This window comes from Sebastes umbrosus, chromosome 17, assembly GCF_015220745.1.
Source record: "Sebastes umbrosus isolate fSebUmb1 chromosome 17, fSebUmb1.pri, whole genome shotgun sequence".
NCBI lineage: Eukaryota > Metazoa > Chordata > Actinopteri > Perciformes > Sebastidae > Sebastes > Sebastes umbrosus.
The window spans coordinates 7,376,691-7,394,009 of record NC_051285.1 but is presented as its reverse complement, the minus strand read 5'-3'; the positions used below and the strand labels follow the sequence as shown (position 1 = coordinate 7,394,009).

Here is a 17,319-nt window from a genome sequence, read left to right as displayed (position 1 = left end):
AACTAAAACAAGAGCAGAAAAAAAAAATAGAAACTATACGAGAGCAATTAAAGACAAAATGACAAAGCAAAAGTGACAGTGTTGTGATGTGATTAGTAGCAGTGGAAGTGGAAAAAGATATATTTGAATTTGACTATAATTTTGGGGTTAAATCCATAAATTGATGGTAACATTTCATATATATAGTTTGTACAGTATTTTGTTTGTGTTATTTGAAATTGTATACAAACCAGACTAGGAGTCTACAGTCAAACATTTTAAGCTATGCCACTGCTGAATCTCATTTCATTTTAGAGCTAGATCACCTAATTTGACTGCTTGGTCCAAGTTTTGTGAGCCGGACGTGAGAGCAGGCCGTCTGCGGTCCAGCCAAAAATACTCTCCAGTTCTGATATAACTGATGCTATTGCAGAATCTACACTAAACTCTTCAGGAGGCGCCGTTGTTGCCTCTCTGTGTTGCATCACACACACAACTAAACCTGCCAGTTAGCTGCCAGTAAATCCTCACACGACACTGATTGGTCCAGACACAAACGCATTACTTGAAGCCTGACAAGATGGATTTTCGTGTGATCGCATGATATCATGATAATCCAGCTGCCGTGCAAGGTAACCTCATGACAATCGATCCAGGAAAAGATGGAAACAAGATGAAAAGTCAAGGTATCATCAAAGTCTATATGACTCAGATCATGGAAATCTATCAAATACTTGTCGAGTTATTCTAATGTGGACAAAAGAAGAGGATCGACTGACGGACCAACTAGAGCCACGGTTGCTTCATTTATACCTACGTGTTCTATCACTTTCACATTTTGTATTTTCTGCCTGTGTTCCTACATGAAACAACGCTCATAAAAAAACATTGCATCTGCTTTTATGAGATATTTGTGTATCTGTATCCATGCCTCAATACAACAACAAATACATTACCAGATACAATGAGCATTATAGTATGTATAGTATGAGTGTCTGTGTGTTTGCTAGTCCCCATTCCTCATGCAGCGCCGCCACCCTGACTCACAGCCAGACACATATTTCATGGCTTGATGGTTTCTCTGTGTGATGCCGCGGCCTGATAGCTTATCTGTGGAATCCTCCTCACTTGCCTGGAGTTTAGTTCAATACAATGCGGGAAAGAACAGCCATTGACAAAGAAACCCCAGCGAGGGGAGAAGATCAGATACCGGGGCCTGATACGCCGCTCGGGTTGAGAGGCTCGGGTCAAAGCGGGACAGGAAAGAGGCAACTGAGATACGACCACCATCATGTTCCTGGTATAGACATCATACATCTACTTCTGTTAGCATTGCAGTTTCCTTTTTAAGTCTGAAAAGGGAGATAATATAGTGTTTGTCATTTTCCAAATCCCACTCCTCCATGTCTAGCTCCAGTTAGTGCTCACCACATATTTACTTCTGACCACGAAGCCACCCAGCAGTGACATTCTCCAGCTGAACACCAGTCACACGACGACGTGCAATGTTAAAAAGCAAACAACGGAGCGGCAGGAAAGTAAACAGCAGCCAGCAGTTTCAGTGAAGTTGTTCGAAGAGTGTGTGTGAACAAACACAATCAGTCAAGCTGATGAGCTCACATTGAGCAGATGTCTCTGTTTCAGTGATATCATTTGACAGATGGACCCGGATTCCAAACGCTGGCTATCAGGTGAAAGTTGGACGTGTACTTCCTGTATTTCATAAGGCAAAAAAGGAATGAATGGTAAAGTCACTCTTTCATATTCCAGTGGTAAATGTGTCTTGGCAATGAGTGAATGTCTCTTTGGAAGGAGACTGTGTTTGGTTTTATACCAGAATATCACTTCATCAAGTTGACACCTAATCGACATATTGTAGTGCTGTAACTGCACCTAAACTTGATAAACCAACTTGATCTGTACACTTTTTAATCATTACAATTTGGTGTGACTGACAGTAAAATTTGTAGGTAAATTTGAATATTGCCTGGCAAATACTGATACCAAATATGATACCAAATATGTTCTGAGAAAGACATTTTATTATCAAGAAATAAACTTGTCAGTGCTCTTTTTTTGTGTCACTGTTTTATTGTAAACACTATCAAACTTACAGTATCTTTGGCATTTCTTGTCATCACTTATCAGCCATTATGATAATACATCAGCCTAGATGTTTTACAGCTACTGAGTACTTGGGACAGATGCCAGAACGATGAAATACAACTTTTTATATAATTATTTTGCAGTATTCTTTTTTCTTTTTTTCTCTCTATGCATTTTGTTTTATTTAGTAATTTCTTAATCATGTGGCTCGTGTGGTCACCGCATTTTTATATGAGCTCTTTCTTGTATGTTCGCATAATGACCTTGTTAAGTGCTTTGTGATGTACAGTATGTCTGTGAAATGTGCTATATAAATACATTTTAATTACTTACTTACAGTATGATTAAAAAGGCTGATGATTACACTCAATTACATTGACAAGGTCATTATTTTGAAATAAACCCCAATAGGGCCCCCTATTGGGGTTTGATTAACAACAATGACCCACTCGTTGTATGGTTTAATACACTAAGAAATCAATAATTTGAAACAAAAACGGTCCTCCAGAGTCTGAGTTCAGAACTGCGTCCATAGCAACGGTCTGTTATACATAGCAACGGTCTGCTATAAAGAAATAACAGACCATGGACTGCCTTAATTGACCAATCAGAATTGAGTATTCAACAAAGCCCTGTATTAACGGCCTGTAATGGACTGTAAATTGAAACGTGTTGGGTTTTTTTGTTGTTTGTTTTTCATATTGTGGAGGCTAAATTGACGGACATACGTTACACATGAAGTCAGAAAAGACAAGGATGTTTGAAGGAATATTCTGGACTAATAGGGCAATACTAGTTGAGCTATATTTTTTTTTTGCAACTGATGAACACTGGCAGTCTATTTTTGTCACATTACCTACTACTAGGGACAAGAAGAGGTGACGGTAAGAACACACGGGCAAAGTTGAAGACAAACGAGGGAAAAGCAGGGTAGTGAAGGACAAACAAGATTTTGATTTTAACCTTTGTGTCTGCAGATGAGGGGTGGACGGTGCTGAAGAGAGGTAAAACTGTGGTAAATTTATCATGAAGATACTCGTAGGGGTCTTCAGGTCAGCCTTATCTGTGCACACACACACACACACTACTGCTGAACCAAAACTCTACAGCAACACACACACACACAAGCCTGAAGTCAATATCACTGCTTCTGCTGCTGCTGCTAGCTGCTTTCCCCCCACTGACACACACACTGGTGCTTAAAACTCCAGCCAACTTCTCAGGGTGGCATTGTTCAAATACACAGCTGCCCCGGCTCTGATTAATTCATTACAGGGCCAGGCAGGCACAGTATACTGTATGTGTGTGTGTGTGTATGTATATTGTGTGTGTGTGTGTGGAGCCGAGGAGGGGGACAAAGACAGAAACAGTAGGGAGAAAAAGAGAGAGAATGAGAGAAAGATGGCAACAAAGAGGAAAGAGCAGGGAGGGAGGGAGGGAGGGCATGCAGAGATAAAAAATAATATTAAAAAAACGAGTTAGAGGGCTAGAGAAAGAGAGCGAGAGAGAGAGAGGGAGGGCATGTCGGGTTCGGATTATTAGTGCTCCCTAGTGGTCAGCTGGCGGATTTATTCATATGATTTATTACATTGTCCCTGCTCTGGGATTTTGTGTTTGTTCCCACTCACATTCCTCTCATATTGTATTTATCATGTGTGACTTTGAAATTGCCGCTGCCATCGACTTTGAGCCTCTTAAGCAGGCTTGACATATACTTCCATCCCTCCACCACACCCACAACCTCTAAACAACCCCCCCCCACCCACCACCACCACCACCACCGCCAGCTCCCCTCAAGCCGACCCACACATATAAACGACCCAACAATGAATTCTAAGAGGCAGACTAATAAAGGCAATTGTCTTGATGTATGTAGCTCTTAGGCAGGGTTACTGTGTGCCAATGGACAATGTTTTGCCGAGCTCCGTCCCCATTGTTCCATTTGAAACAGAGTTAGGAAAATACCCCATTTATCGTCCGTCAAACAATGGCCTCATGTTTCTATATAAATGTTAATGCTCTCTCCCCGAGCATGCAGTTTAGTCCACGGGGGGTTCTCTGAATACAAGGAAGAAGGAGCTGCAGCCAACGGAAGAAAAACTACAAGGCAGTTTAGAAACAAGAAAGTAATCCAGCTTTCCACTAAAGCCCTTTTTGTCAAAATGTCATATTGGATTAATAAAGGCCTAACATGGTCATTTTGGAGTTTTATTTTGTCCGGGCGAGGAACCAAGGGGATGAATGAGAAGACTGTTTAAGTGGCTGTGCACATTCTCAAAAGTAGAAATACCGCCTCGCGGTTGTATCAGTCAAGTTGCAGTTTACATCGATGTCTGTCCCAAATGTCATCCCTTCATCATTTTATCCTCTTAGACATTTATGTGAAATATTCATAATTAGCATATGAATTATTGAGTAAAGGCCAAAAATGTGTTTTGTGAGGTCATAGTGACCTTTGACCTCCAAAATCTAATCAGTTCGTCCTTGAGTCCGAGTGGATGTTTATGTCAGATGTCATACAATTCCCTCCAGGCGTTCTTTCACAAGAATGGGACGGACGTGACGTCACAGTGACCTTGACCTTTGACCACCAGAAACTCAAATTTGACATCTAAATAAGTCAATTAAATAGCTTTAGGTTCAAAGTTAGTTCAGATTGAAAGGTCATTCTTCATCTTGGAAACAGTAGTTGACAAAACAGTCTTAACACAAGTCAAATTCAGCTTTTTCAACTATGGTTACTGAAGTCAAGAATGAGCTTTTAATCTCAACATTTCAGTCAACATGGCCAAGAAGTCGAGTCTAAAGGGCAACACACACAGACTTGAGTAAAAACATCCACGCCAATTGTTTTGTATGTGACCCTGTTAACCAGCAGCATCATCATGAGTTGTATCTTAACGCAATATAGGTCCTATTCTCCAGCATGAACGTGCATTAACTCTTCAAAAAGCCAGCAATGTTATCACAAGCACCCCTCAGATCATTTTATTCTGGCTTCCTCTGTCTGTATGACACATTCAATGTGTGCAACAGGCATCAACTGACACAATGTGTGTTGCATCTTAGTGTAAAGTCTCAATTCTACAGCCCATTCACTTACTAATCAATTTTAGTATTTGTTGCATAGTATAAAGTATAACTGACAAGTGACTTCCTCTTACCAAATAATTACCTACTTATACATATATTTAGCAAACGCTTATTTCAAATACACTGCCTACCTCAGTCTCCTCCAACTGCAACAGAAAACTGCAAACTCACCTTAAAATCAGGAGCTGCAAACAAACTCAGCCCGTGAATGTTTCTGCCCCTAACGAGTACACTCAAGATCAAGACGAACTTGAAGTAAAAACAAGCAGCGGGTCCACAGGGAGATCTGAATTTCTTTCTCTCTCCTCAGTTCCCTCACTCCTTTGCTCATCCTGTGATCTATTCCCTTCATCCTTCCATCTCTCCTTCTTCCCTCTTTGCCTCGGAAAAGGCATGCAGGTGAAACTTTTTTCTCCACAGCACCTTGGAGACGGACAGGCGTGCTAGAATAAACATTTCATAATGGAACTATTGATTTGCCTTGGGTGTGTTTTTTTTTTTTTATTATTATCATTGCAGGTAGAAGTATTCTCAAGGTGATGGAGATGATTATGTGAAGGCTTTATTTATTTATTTGTTTATTTATTTCATTCAATCAATGAAAGCTGAGAGAGAGGTGAGAAAAAAAACACAGATTTATCAAGAAGAATAAAAACATCAACAAAAAAAAACACGTCTTAACAGTGTGTTTTATCTTTTTTTAAAACACTAGCAGATTTTCAACATTTCTGTCTCATCCAGTTCAACTTTGTCTTGTTACTTTGAGGCAAAGACAGCAAAGTTGAGATCAGGCTTTAACCTTCGGGTCTGAAAAGTGAAGCCGATGCTGAAGTGCCTTAAACTTGCATTCTATCTAATAGCCAGCAGGGGGCAACTCCTCTGGTTGCAAAAACAAGTTTGATTGTATAGAAGTCTATGAGAAAATGAGCCTACTTCTCACTTGATTTATTACCTCATCTTGGGCTTTGGGAAACACATACGGTATTGACATTTTTCACCATTTTATACACCAAACAACTAATCATTTAATCGAGAAAGTAATCGACAATGAGCATAATCGTTAGTTGCAACACTATATACTGAATGTAAGCGTATAGTACATTTTCAATAGTACAGAGGGATACATCCACATCTGTCAGGCAGGTACAGTTTGTGTTGACTTCATTATTGTCTGTCTACATGTCAGGCTGAATGAACATGTCAGTAGCATGTTTAAGCCGTCACCAAATTGCACCGAGCTTCAACAGTCAAGAGATAGAGTCAAGACATTTCAAGTGGCTGGAGAGGCTACTTTAAAGCCTGGAGTGGAAGATGGACTCCCTTCATCTTTCTCTCGCTCTCACACATCGAGTCCTCAAATTTTCTCCCACTGAACCATCCCATCTCTTTCACACACGCTTCCCACTATTGCAATCTATTTCTTTTTCTCTCTCTCTCTCCCTCTATCATGACCACTCTCTCTCTCCCCTCATTCTCGTTCTTACTTTCCTCCTTTCTCTGTATCTTTCTCCAGCTTTGTGCTTTGATTTTTTTTGTCCCTCTGCTCCACCTCTCTCCCTCTATTACTGTGTAGCTTCACAGGCTCTCAGGGTGCTTTGTATCCCCCAGACACAATGCCATCCATTCATATTACATCAAGAGACGCTGACACCAATTATTTGAAGGGTACATAAGGCTGCACAACCCCATGATCCAGAGGATGAAGGGGGGATTAAGACAGATGGACAGAGAGCTGGGAGAAAGACGGAAGGAGGGACAGATGATGGGAGATTTATGCTTGGGTTTTTGGGGTGAAGATATATGTAGAAGGTCTGGTAAAGTTTTACAAACTTTACTGGACTGGGACCAGACTGGCAGCTCAATTCAAGTATGGTAAACTGATCAGGATAGCACTTTATTCAATATTTGTCGCTGTCCATTGACGGGTGGTACTGAATTAAAGTTGCCGTGGTATATTGTGAAGGGTGGGGATGGCCTTTAAAACCTCTGTAGCCCCGGGGCTTCAAGTCATATTAAGGCGGCCCTGGTGATGGTGAGTTATGTTATGTAGTTCGCCCTGTCAAGGAGAAGCCATCGCACGGTTAGCAGTTTCACTCAGCCCCTAAATATTATTTATTATGTGAGTCAAATATAATATCACTGGATGTGATCTAAGCATTTGTTTCCTTTCTAAAGCATATTGCAGTGGCCCTCATGGAGTCTCTGAGAGAGGGCTACTCCTGTCTACTCTCTGACTCTACACATACACTACAAAAAGATGATGATGATGATATAATGATAATACATAAACATATTTCACTGCAGACATTACACAAGCGTTTTTTTGCTGATCTAGGTTTCTTTAACTTCGAGAGCATCCGACATTACAAACTACTGAAACCGTAAGAAAAAAGATTTCACTCTTCTCACATCGCATCATCTCTCAGAGAAATTCTCCCCCTCCTCCCCTCCATCCACTCATGGCACATTCATCTCTCAAAATTTGTTCTCCCTCTCTTGACTTGCTGCTCCATTTCTCCCGTTTTGTGTGGGCACTAAGTCCTCCTCTGAGGCGACTCTCATTGTTTTCCATTTGGGACGACGCGAGGCTCTTCAGGCATCTCCAGGCGGGAGAGGGACAGAGAACCAGGGCCAAGGCCGGGAGCCAAGGATCCGTAACCAATCTACCATGATGCTTCGCTCTGCAGTTCTGGGAGTGAAGTCAATCTCCCGCTTCATAATTTCGTTACACACATTCAAGCTCAGATGTGCACGCGGCCACTAGAGAAGTCCTACTTTTTTCCTCCACTCCCTCAACCTCAGCTGTTAAAGTCCCAGTGAAACGGAAGTAAGAGCATCTTTAGCCTCTGTACTGTGACGTATTTCCCAGTGAAACAGAATATTTGAGCGGTGTACAGTTACAAGAGTGATTTAAATCAAATCCTTTGCATTTGATTGGACTGCTAAAAATTGGGCAGGCTTATAGTTCAGCATGATACAAAGCCACAGAGGACTGTTGGGACCACAAAAGCACCTCACCTGTTGTTAGATCAGGAGGAGGACGAGGGAGAGAGAACTTTGCAGATTTTCCACTGGCTCTAAGTCACTGTAGCTCAGGCAGTACATGCAGATGAACGGCGCCCGGCCTCCCTCCATGGCCCCAGCCCTGCAGTGACACAGAGACAATTGAAAATTGGCAAAGTTTCCCTTGAATGAAGTAGACATCAGCCACATTGTTTTGGAAATGAAAACAAAGTTTTGGCCACTGATATCCAAATACATTTCTCTTCCTGTATCTCTCCATATTTCTCTGTGAGCTACTACAACCCACAAATGATAAAGTGTGGTTTTAAGTTGTGGTTAGTGCAGGATGAGTCATCAAACATTTGAAACTATTTTATAGGAAGAGAAAAGGCAGAGATTTTGATTTAAAAATACTCTGATACAGATTTTCTTTAAAACATATTTGGCATAAAACAAGAGATAAATGAACAATTCACTCAAGTCTTTAAGCAAGAAGACATGCACGTGCATACAAAAGACGCATCACTAGTGCACACAAATTATAGGCTGTAAAGCTACCTCTAGCTGCAGCTGTTACTACTGTAGGTGACAGGTAGCGTATGGCATGAGTTGTGACATCTGTCAGACACGCACACAAATGACAGTGTGGGTCTTTGTAGCAGAGTGTCGCTGCTGCTTACAGCACTGCCACACGGCCTAATTATAGAGCTGACTGGCTCAGAGCGGCTCTATCTCTTCTCTCATTTACGTCCAGGAAAAAGTCCTCAGGCTGCGGCAAACAGACACTTGACAGATTCTGGAGTTTTGTTTCACAAGCCGTTTGTTTCCGTTTCTTTGGCATCCCCCCAAAAAAAAGTACAATATGAGGAGTTCCGATGGAGCATCTCCCACTGTTTAGGGTCAAGTTTGATTTAACCCAGCTAGTTCTGAAAACACTCTCCCAGTCAGCAGACGCAATAGATAAAAATGATAGATCAAACACAGATGGTATGCCCCCTGCAAACACACTCCCTAGAAAACCTAATAACAGCCTATTTAATGGGTCAACCCTATGATGGGGTTTATGATGTATTGGGCAATCTCCTGCTCACACCCCGCAGCGCTCCAGCCCTTTTCTTCCCTTCGTAACATTCATAAGGACCAACTCGGCCTGAGATACAACAGTCTGGATGGACTAGAGACAAAGATGGAGGTGTGAGAGAGAGAAAGACGGTAGGGAAGGATGGAAAAAGCAAATGAAAGGGAGGGAGAAAGATCCGAGACAACATCTATGGTGAAAGGAAATCCATTTTATACTGGTACTGGCATGTGTCTCTTTTAGTAATGATGTAGCTAAAACCTCAATTCTTGGAGGCCACCAATTGTGACCCCGTCCTCAGTTGTTTAAATAAAGAATTAAAGGAGCGTTATGTAATACATAACCTTGATTCCCCTTTGAAAAGTGTTTGGAATTAGAAAAGCAGCTCGTCTCCGGTACAGACCCCCAGCTGTTCTGTTCTTTGGGAAAGTATTTGCTCCGTGATTGGTATTGATCAAAAACACTATCAACCCCTGCAGAGGAAGGTTTGGCAGGGGTGAGATAGTTATTCTTTGCTATGAGAAACCAGAAACATTTATCTATTTCCCTTTAAGTGAAACTGAAATCCTTACAAAGTCTGATAAAAAAGAAAAAGCCCAACTCTGGTGTTTGCTAGGGATGCACCAATCTGACTTTTTCTCCCCTGATACAGACTCCAATATCCAAACACAGGGTATCTGAGGATACACAATACAGATCTGATACCGGTGCTATCTTCCTACGGCATTTAAAAATATATAACCCTTCCTTGCTACATGGAACTTACTGGGATGATTCATGTGTAAGTCCTTTATCAATCTTTGTTGCACGTGGAAGTTACTCTAACGTCACGTGCAATGTCAAAACAACCTCTAGACAAAAAGCCCAAAAATAACCATCTAAATTGTATCAATTTTTGTTAGCATTAACTATCCGTGAATGGTATTGTTACCATTTCCATTTTCACAGTAAACACCTGTCGTTGCCTTCACACTAAAATGCATTTAGCACGTGCAGTAAGTAATGACTAACAGCAGTAACTTCATACATCAAAAGGAGCAGAACTGAACATATGTGTGGATCTGGCGGCTTAAGAAGGTCAGTATCAGGGCTGATACCCGATCTGACAAATCAGATCCTTGGCAGCGGATCCCTACTATTTACAACAACAGAGTTGCAAAAGTAAAAGACGCTGAAAACTTGAGACAAGAGCCAGAATAAAACTAGTTTAGAACATACAACGCTGACCAAATGAGTCAAGTGAAAATGTGTCTAGTTGGTGTGTAAGGTCAATCAGGAGTAGAGGGAGTTTCTACCCTCTTAACAGACACACAGAATAGTCACACATGCACCCTGCAGTAGTTACGACATATTGCCTCATGGTCCCTTTGGAGTTCCTCATGTTTAAAACACACAATTTCCATCCTAAAAGCAAAGCAGTTATTGATCATTAATTTAAACCCTGAGAAGATTTAAAAAAAAAAAAAACACTAGTGGATTTTTAATATTTCCGTCTCATCCAGTTCAACTTTATCTTGTTATCAAATTTTCACATACACAATCTCAAACAGTCTCAGTGAAGATGACGCAAAGACAGCAAAGTTGAGATCAGTCTTTAATCTCCGGATCTGAAAAGTGAAGCCAATGCTGAAGTGCCTTAAACTTGTATTCTTTCTAATAGCCAGCAGGGGGCGACTCCTCTGGTTGCAAAAAGAAGTCTGATTGTATTGAAGTCTATGAGAAAACGAGCCTACTTCTCACTTGATTTATTACCTCAGTAAACATTGTAAACATGAGTTTATTGTCTCAATCACTAGTTTCAAGTCTTCTTCAATACAGCATGATGTTCATTTAGTAAATTATGGTCCCATTTATAGTCAAATAGACCATAAAGCAGGGGATGCTTTAGGGCGTGGCTACCTTGTGATTGAGAGGTCACTACCACGGTGTTGTCCATCTGGGAGTTGTTTTCGTCTTAGAACTTTAACCCTTTCACCGTGTGTTTTCAGTTCATAAAGTTATAACCTTTTTGGTAGCGCAAAAATGGCTTATTCAGCGTTCAATTGTATTTTGCTGTATAAATTCTACTACATAAATTCAACAATAAAATTAAGGACACATTAAGTGTGGACAGGAGAAATGGACGCCGTTTCACTGCCTTTGGGATTGTGGGGAGATAGGAGAGTTTTGGTGTGAGGCATCACATGCAGTAAATTGGATGATAGGCATAGAATTAATTACATAAGTTGTTTATACTAGGAATTTATCCAACTAATCCTTTCATACCCAAAATAAGCAGGCTTTAATTAACATGTGCTTCCTCCATGCAAAGCGTCTCATAACTGTATTTTGGAAAAATATAAGGAGACCACACTTTGGCCAGTGGCAGGTCTTCCTGATCTCTTCAATGGAGATAATTTCATATATTTCTAAAGGTAAAAGGGAGGCCTTTGATACTATCTGGGAACCTTATATTTACTTCATAGAAAATAAAAATATGTCTGAAGCATTACAGGAGGCTGAGGGACATGTTTGAGTGATGAATGGCTAGCTATAAACAGGGAGGTAATGGTTCATTATTTATTTTTTAATTATTACTGTTGCATGTTCTTTTTTATTTATTTATTTATTAAAGTTTCATTTAAAAAAAAAAAAAAATCTTTATTTTTTATTTTTATTATTTTTAGTTGTCGCTGTGTTCCGTTTGTTTTTTTCTGTCGTTGAATGTTTCGTGCAGTGTTGTGCCACTTGTTAAAAAAAATCACAATAAACAAAGTGGTGAACATTTTTTTTCCAGTGAACCCTCAGCCTAACCTAAAGTTTCATCCTGTTTGTTCTTTTTGGGCTGACCAAAACCGTATTCACAAAAATGCCCTCACTTCAAAAACCGAATACTGTGTCACAACGATAACAGCACAAGAACACACACACACACATAGTAACACACAACCTAAAGCACACACACAATTACAACCAGATACACACTTTCCTGCTCACACACAAATAGAATCTCGGTATTTCTTGCTCAGCATTCCCTTTACGTTGACCACACAGATATCTACACCAACTCACTCAGACTCAGACACACACACAAACACACAGCTTCCTGTCTGTGCTCACTCAGATACTGGCCACTCAGTGATGTATGGGAGGTCAGTGGACTAAACACTTTCTTTCTGTAGGCTGCAGGCGTGCAGGGGTCTGCTTGGTCAGCACACAACTGCTCACCCTTATCAACTGATAGGGAATACCTGCAGGACTGCCTCAGATAGAAAGTCATGATGACTGTGTGTATATACTTAAGTGTGTGTTTGTGTGTGTGCCTCCAGGACTAACTCAGAGAGTGAGTGAGTGAGAGTGTGTGTGGGCTGGTGTGTATCAGAGGATTATACGGAAAGAATTTCTCCTGCCAGTCTGCAGCTTGTTTTGTTACACGGCGGGAAAAAAAACATCCCATAAAAAGGCAAATCGTTTTGACTATCAAGAGGAATTGACAAGGGATTAAGGTTCATTTTAAAATTTTGCTGGCTGCATTGTCAAAAGGCATATCATATCATAAATCCCAGCCTCAGCGGTATAAACAGTTATTGAAGCATCCATATCAGAAACCATCTGGATCAACATTAAACCCCTTTGAAAGCTTTGATAAGACAGAAATGCATCATATTTATATGAAGACATGCTGTTGTTTCATCATTCACATGTCACATGTTCACATTTACTTAATTTGTATGGAAAAGGTCCTCAAAGTACTGTGTGAAGCCAGAAAAAATATGCACAATTAAAGCATCAGGTAACTTGCAGGGAAACTGCCAATAATTCCCCATTGTGCTCAGCAACATGAATACGTTTATATTCAACATTAAGTCGCTCTTGTTCAAGTGTTATAAGCCTCAATGATCCCTGCTGTGATGGACGGAAGCTGTGCTTTTCATCAACCCTTTATGGAGTAGATAATTTACTCTTTAAGGTATTTAAATTATTAGTTACAGTGAACTTTTTTAATAGCACCAGAAGAGTTGTGTTAAAATTCACATCATTTTTTCATTTCTGCCTCCAGGCGGAGGTCGTTGGTGAGAGAAATCACTCTGATTGGCTGTTCAGCTTAAGCGAATCAGATCACAAGAAGAGAAACGGAAGTCAGGAGAGCAAGCCAACGAGTAAAGTCGAGAGGAAAGACACAGAAGGCTCTTCTCATTTTTCATCTCAACTGATCATATCAAGACACGGATATTTTCACAGCGACATGATCATCTTGAGTGAAGCTAAGTGGTGAGTGAGAAGTGGTGTGAAAATGGTCGGCAAACGCCGCTTTGTTTTATGTACGCATCTAAACAACAGCTTGTTTATCCGCAGTCCTCGGTCTTCCGGTTTCCCTGTGACAAATACAGACTACCGCGACCTGCTGATGTGGAGAGTTATTTCATCTCGCGCAGGCACAGAACGTACGTGGTAGTTGGCCGGCAGCTGTAGTCTTTGCGGTGTTTTCAAATACAACTTTTCGACATGAGGCGACGCAACGGTCAGCCTTCATCGCCGCTAGTTCTTTGATGTCGGCTTGGTGTGTCTGGGCCTTAAAGCACTGAAAAATAAGCTACATCAGGCTTTAGATACACAGGCAATAATTGTAAGTAGGATCAATTTATGCAGTCTTTTCATGAGGGTTTATTGACAGAAAGAAAAATACAGAATATCAAAAGCCTGATCCTTTAAAACCACTTGGAACAAACAGGTCAATACGCTGTGATGATGTGCCATAAGAGAGCCGTGGAGGAGCCGAGCTATGAAGCCGAGCTCGGTCACATCCCTGTGGAGAAAGGCCTGTCACATGGACTTTGCAACGGTGGAGACAAATAAACATGTAAAGGTCCACATGGCTGTCGTTGTCAAAGGCCAATAAAAAGGGATTCTGAGATTTGTATCACATATGGCTTAAAGATAATATTGTGTGAATGCGAACAGGTGGGCGGTGTACTCCACAACTTTGCTCTGCCTATTAGCTGTGCCCTTTTGTATGCTGGTTTCCGACACCACACAATGTTTCTCTGTCCTCCCACTGAAGTTTACTGGCTTCAAGATTTCATTTACATGACAGAAAAAGATAATGATTTCATCCCTTTGTGGTACACCTCCATTAAGTTTACGGCTGTGTGAGCAATTACTTCCATGTGGTTTCACTGTGATTACATAGCCCGGTCTGTCTCGTAATATTTTGTGAAACAATGAGTATGGTCTTAAAATGCAAATATTATGCATAAACTGTGGGAGAGAAATCATTCTCCACCACAAAGAAACATTTTTTTGGAGTAGGCACCTAGAAAAAGAGGTTGTAGTTTGATAAAGTGTCCAATACTGCAGTGGAAAGTAAAGATGTAGAGGATGGGATGGCAGGTAGGAGTATTTACATCCGAGTCCAACAACCTGGGATAAATTATGGGTTCTATAACTAGGCTGTTACTCACCGAACCACATTGCGTGTATCCTTGAGATCTAAAAAAAAAATGTGTTGAATGCATTTCCTTCTTCCTCATAAAACATTTGCAAAGATGATTTTTTAAAAAGTATTCTAAATGCAGCATTGTTTACTTAGCAGTCTTCCTCTTCCCCGTCTTTGCTGGCGTATCTAGCGTAGTTTGGTTTGTTACTACAACCTGTGTATTGCATCACACTCGCACGTAACTGCAAATGATGTAGTTTGTCCAAATCTGTTGTATCTAATAAAATACAGTTTTCACTCTGTTCATCTCAGAGTTTTCATTTGCATATCTTGAGGTCAGAGGTCAAGGGACCCCTTTGAAAATGGCCATGTCATCTGATTGTTAAGAGGTTAAAAGTTTATAAAATAAAAGATCGATACTTGTCGTACATGTAACGATACAATATTGCCATGAAAAATATCGCGATACTATGCTGTATCGATTTTTCCCTACACCCCCAAACAGGGACCCACTCGTAAAAAAACAGCTACACACTAGAGATCAAAACCTACACTGGGAACCTTTAACAATAATCAAAGCAATGTGAAAAGTGTCACTTGCAGTAACTATCCCACAGAGACTTTTTAAACTTTTGAGCCCAGTGTAGCCAATTATTTTAGTTTTAAGGCACATCTACCACTCCAATCAAGCAAACTGATAAACCCACTGACGGCTACGATCTGTAGTTGTACTCATTCTCACCTTTCTACAATGTAAATATAAAAATGGGTATTCCACTGAGGCCAATTAGCATGTGAAAATCTTCTCTCAGTGTGACAACTCCAACATGCTGATAGTTTAAAAAAAAAAAAAAAAGGTCATCAGGCAACACGTTTTACACTAAATTAGTTGAAAAATTCATGTTGTCATGTACAGTTTGTGATTTCTTGTTTGTACATGTTCCCAATTTATTATAGCTCTCACAGGCAATCAACTATATCATGTGGACATAAAACACAGACATCATTATTACAACTATTCGCATCACCACCATCATGTTAATCACCAAATTTTAAACAGAGAGGAGAACAGGGTAGAAGACCATGAGATGAGATAAGGTATAATAAAGGTGAAAATAATGTTTGGGTGATGTGGAGCAAGGATGGCAGGAAGGGGCAAGCAGGACTCATTATCGAGTAGCACCTCTTCTGGCTGGTGTTGACAACAGTGCAGAGTGGGAGGTTGAGAGAAGAGAGAAAAGAAGAGAATTATGGGAACAAGGTGGGATGGGAGAGACAGTACGATCATAAAGAAGGAGTAGAAGAAGAGGATACAATTAAATTTTGAGTTTACTTTCTGCTGAAGGTGTTACCAATGCCTTATTTTCACCTCTATTTATTAAAATATAAGAAGATATGTAGTCTCAAGACAACCAGTCCCTAGATGAGGTGGGAAGGATAAACTAGCACACCTACTACAAGTTGGTACTATATTGGTATTAATTCTTGTAATATTAAAGTCATAATCCTTAAGACTTCTGCCCTGGTTGAAGTTAAAGACTGTAACAAGCAGAAATTGGCACGTGTTGCTGGACATTCATAGGAAAGCACACAAAAAAATGAGGAGTATGAACCGTTGTATGAGGATACGTTGATATATCATACATTTCTATATACCATATTAACATTTGTATCCTATTTCATTCTTAATCTACAGTGTGGCCACTAAGAAGGCTGGAAGCCCCCAAACTGCAGTGTGAGCCAGAAATCTAAATCGATTGTTTCCAGCACTGAGGGAAGATTGTTATATAGCACCAAACAAGAATAAATTTACTTATTTTTGATAATAATGCATAACTTCATTTTAGTCCCACTATTCAAACCACAGAGTCTGAATGTCACCTTGGTTTTACTCAGCAAAATTCAGAATCACCCATTATCAAGGCATATTATCGTCGCTTATCTCTGTCCTCACTGTTCTGAACAAAATTCAAATGAAGCAATACCTGGGAAGGAGAGGACGGACAAGCGGCAGCGTCTTTGCGACAGGGAAAACAGGATGGTAGATATGTGGACACATATAGAGGTGATAAAGAAAAGGATGCAATAGAAGAGAAGTCCAAGGCCTTTTACTGCTCTTCTTCCAACAAAAACGTTGAGATGAAATTACTGAAAGTTCTTATTCATATGAATAAAGTACATAGTACATTTTGTATCTTGATTAAAAATCAAAACATAGAAAGTGGAAATGAACCACTTTCTGTAGGCCAAAAGATTTTTCCTGAGGAAAACTAAAAAAAACAAGTTTGCTATTCAGAACAGCAAATGTGAAAACCTTTGAAGAGCTGGCTATAGGTTCAATCACCACCGTGTTTTATCAATAGGTGACAGAGGGGAGCAAAACAGGAATTAATTTATGTGAAAATGTCACATATTATTACTTTTACAGGCTTGGGTGCTCAAACCTCAAAACAATGCTGCCGCCGTCAGAGTGTGTGTGCCAGCCACCAAGTGACACAGATTGTTGCACAAACCCAATTATGTGCTGACATCAACAAAACACAGCCTCTGCAGCGCTATGAAATCAGCCTCCAGTCCCCCAGAGAAAACAGCACAGACTGTACAGAGCCGTAGTCAAGATCGGTTTGGTCAAGTTCACGTCAAG

At 40.4% G+C, this 17,319-nt stretch overlaps 1 long non-coding RNA gene across 4 annotated transcripts in view; it reads right to left on the bottom strand.

Moving 5' to 3' along the window:
- LOC119475609 overlaps positions 1 to 17,319 on the bottom strand; it is a 110,636-nt gene that overhangs the window by 53,926 nt on the left and 39,391 nt on the right. The window lies entirely within an intron of this gene.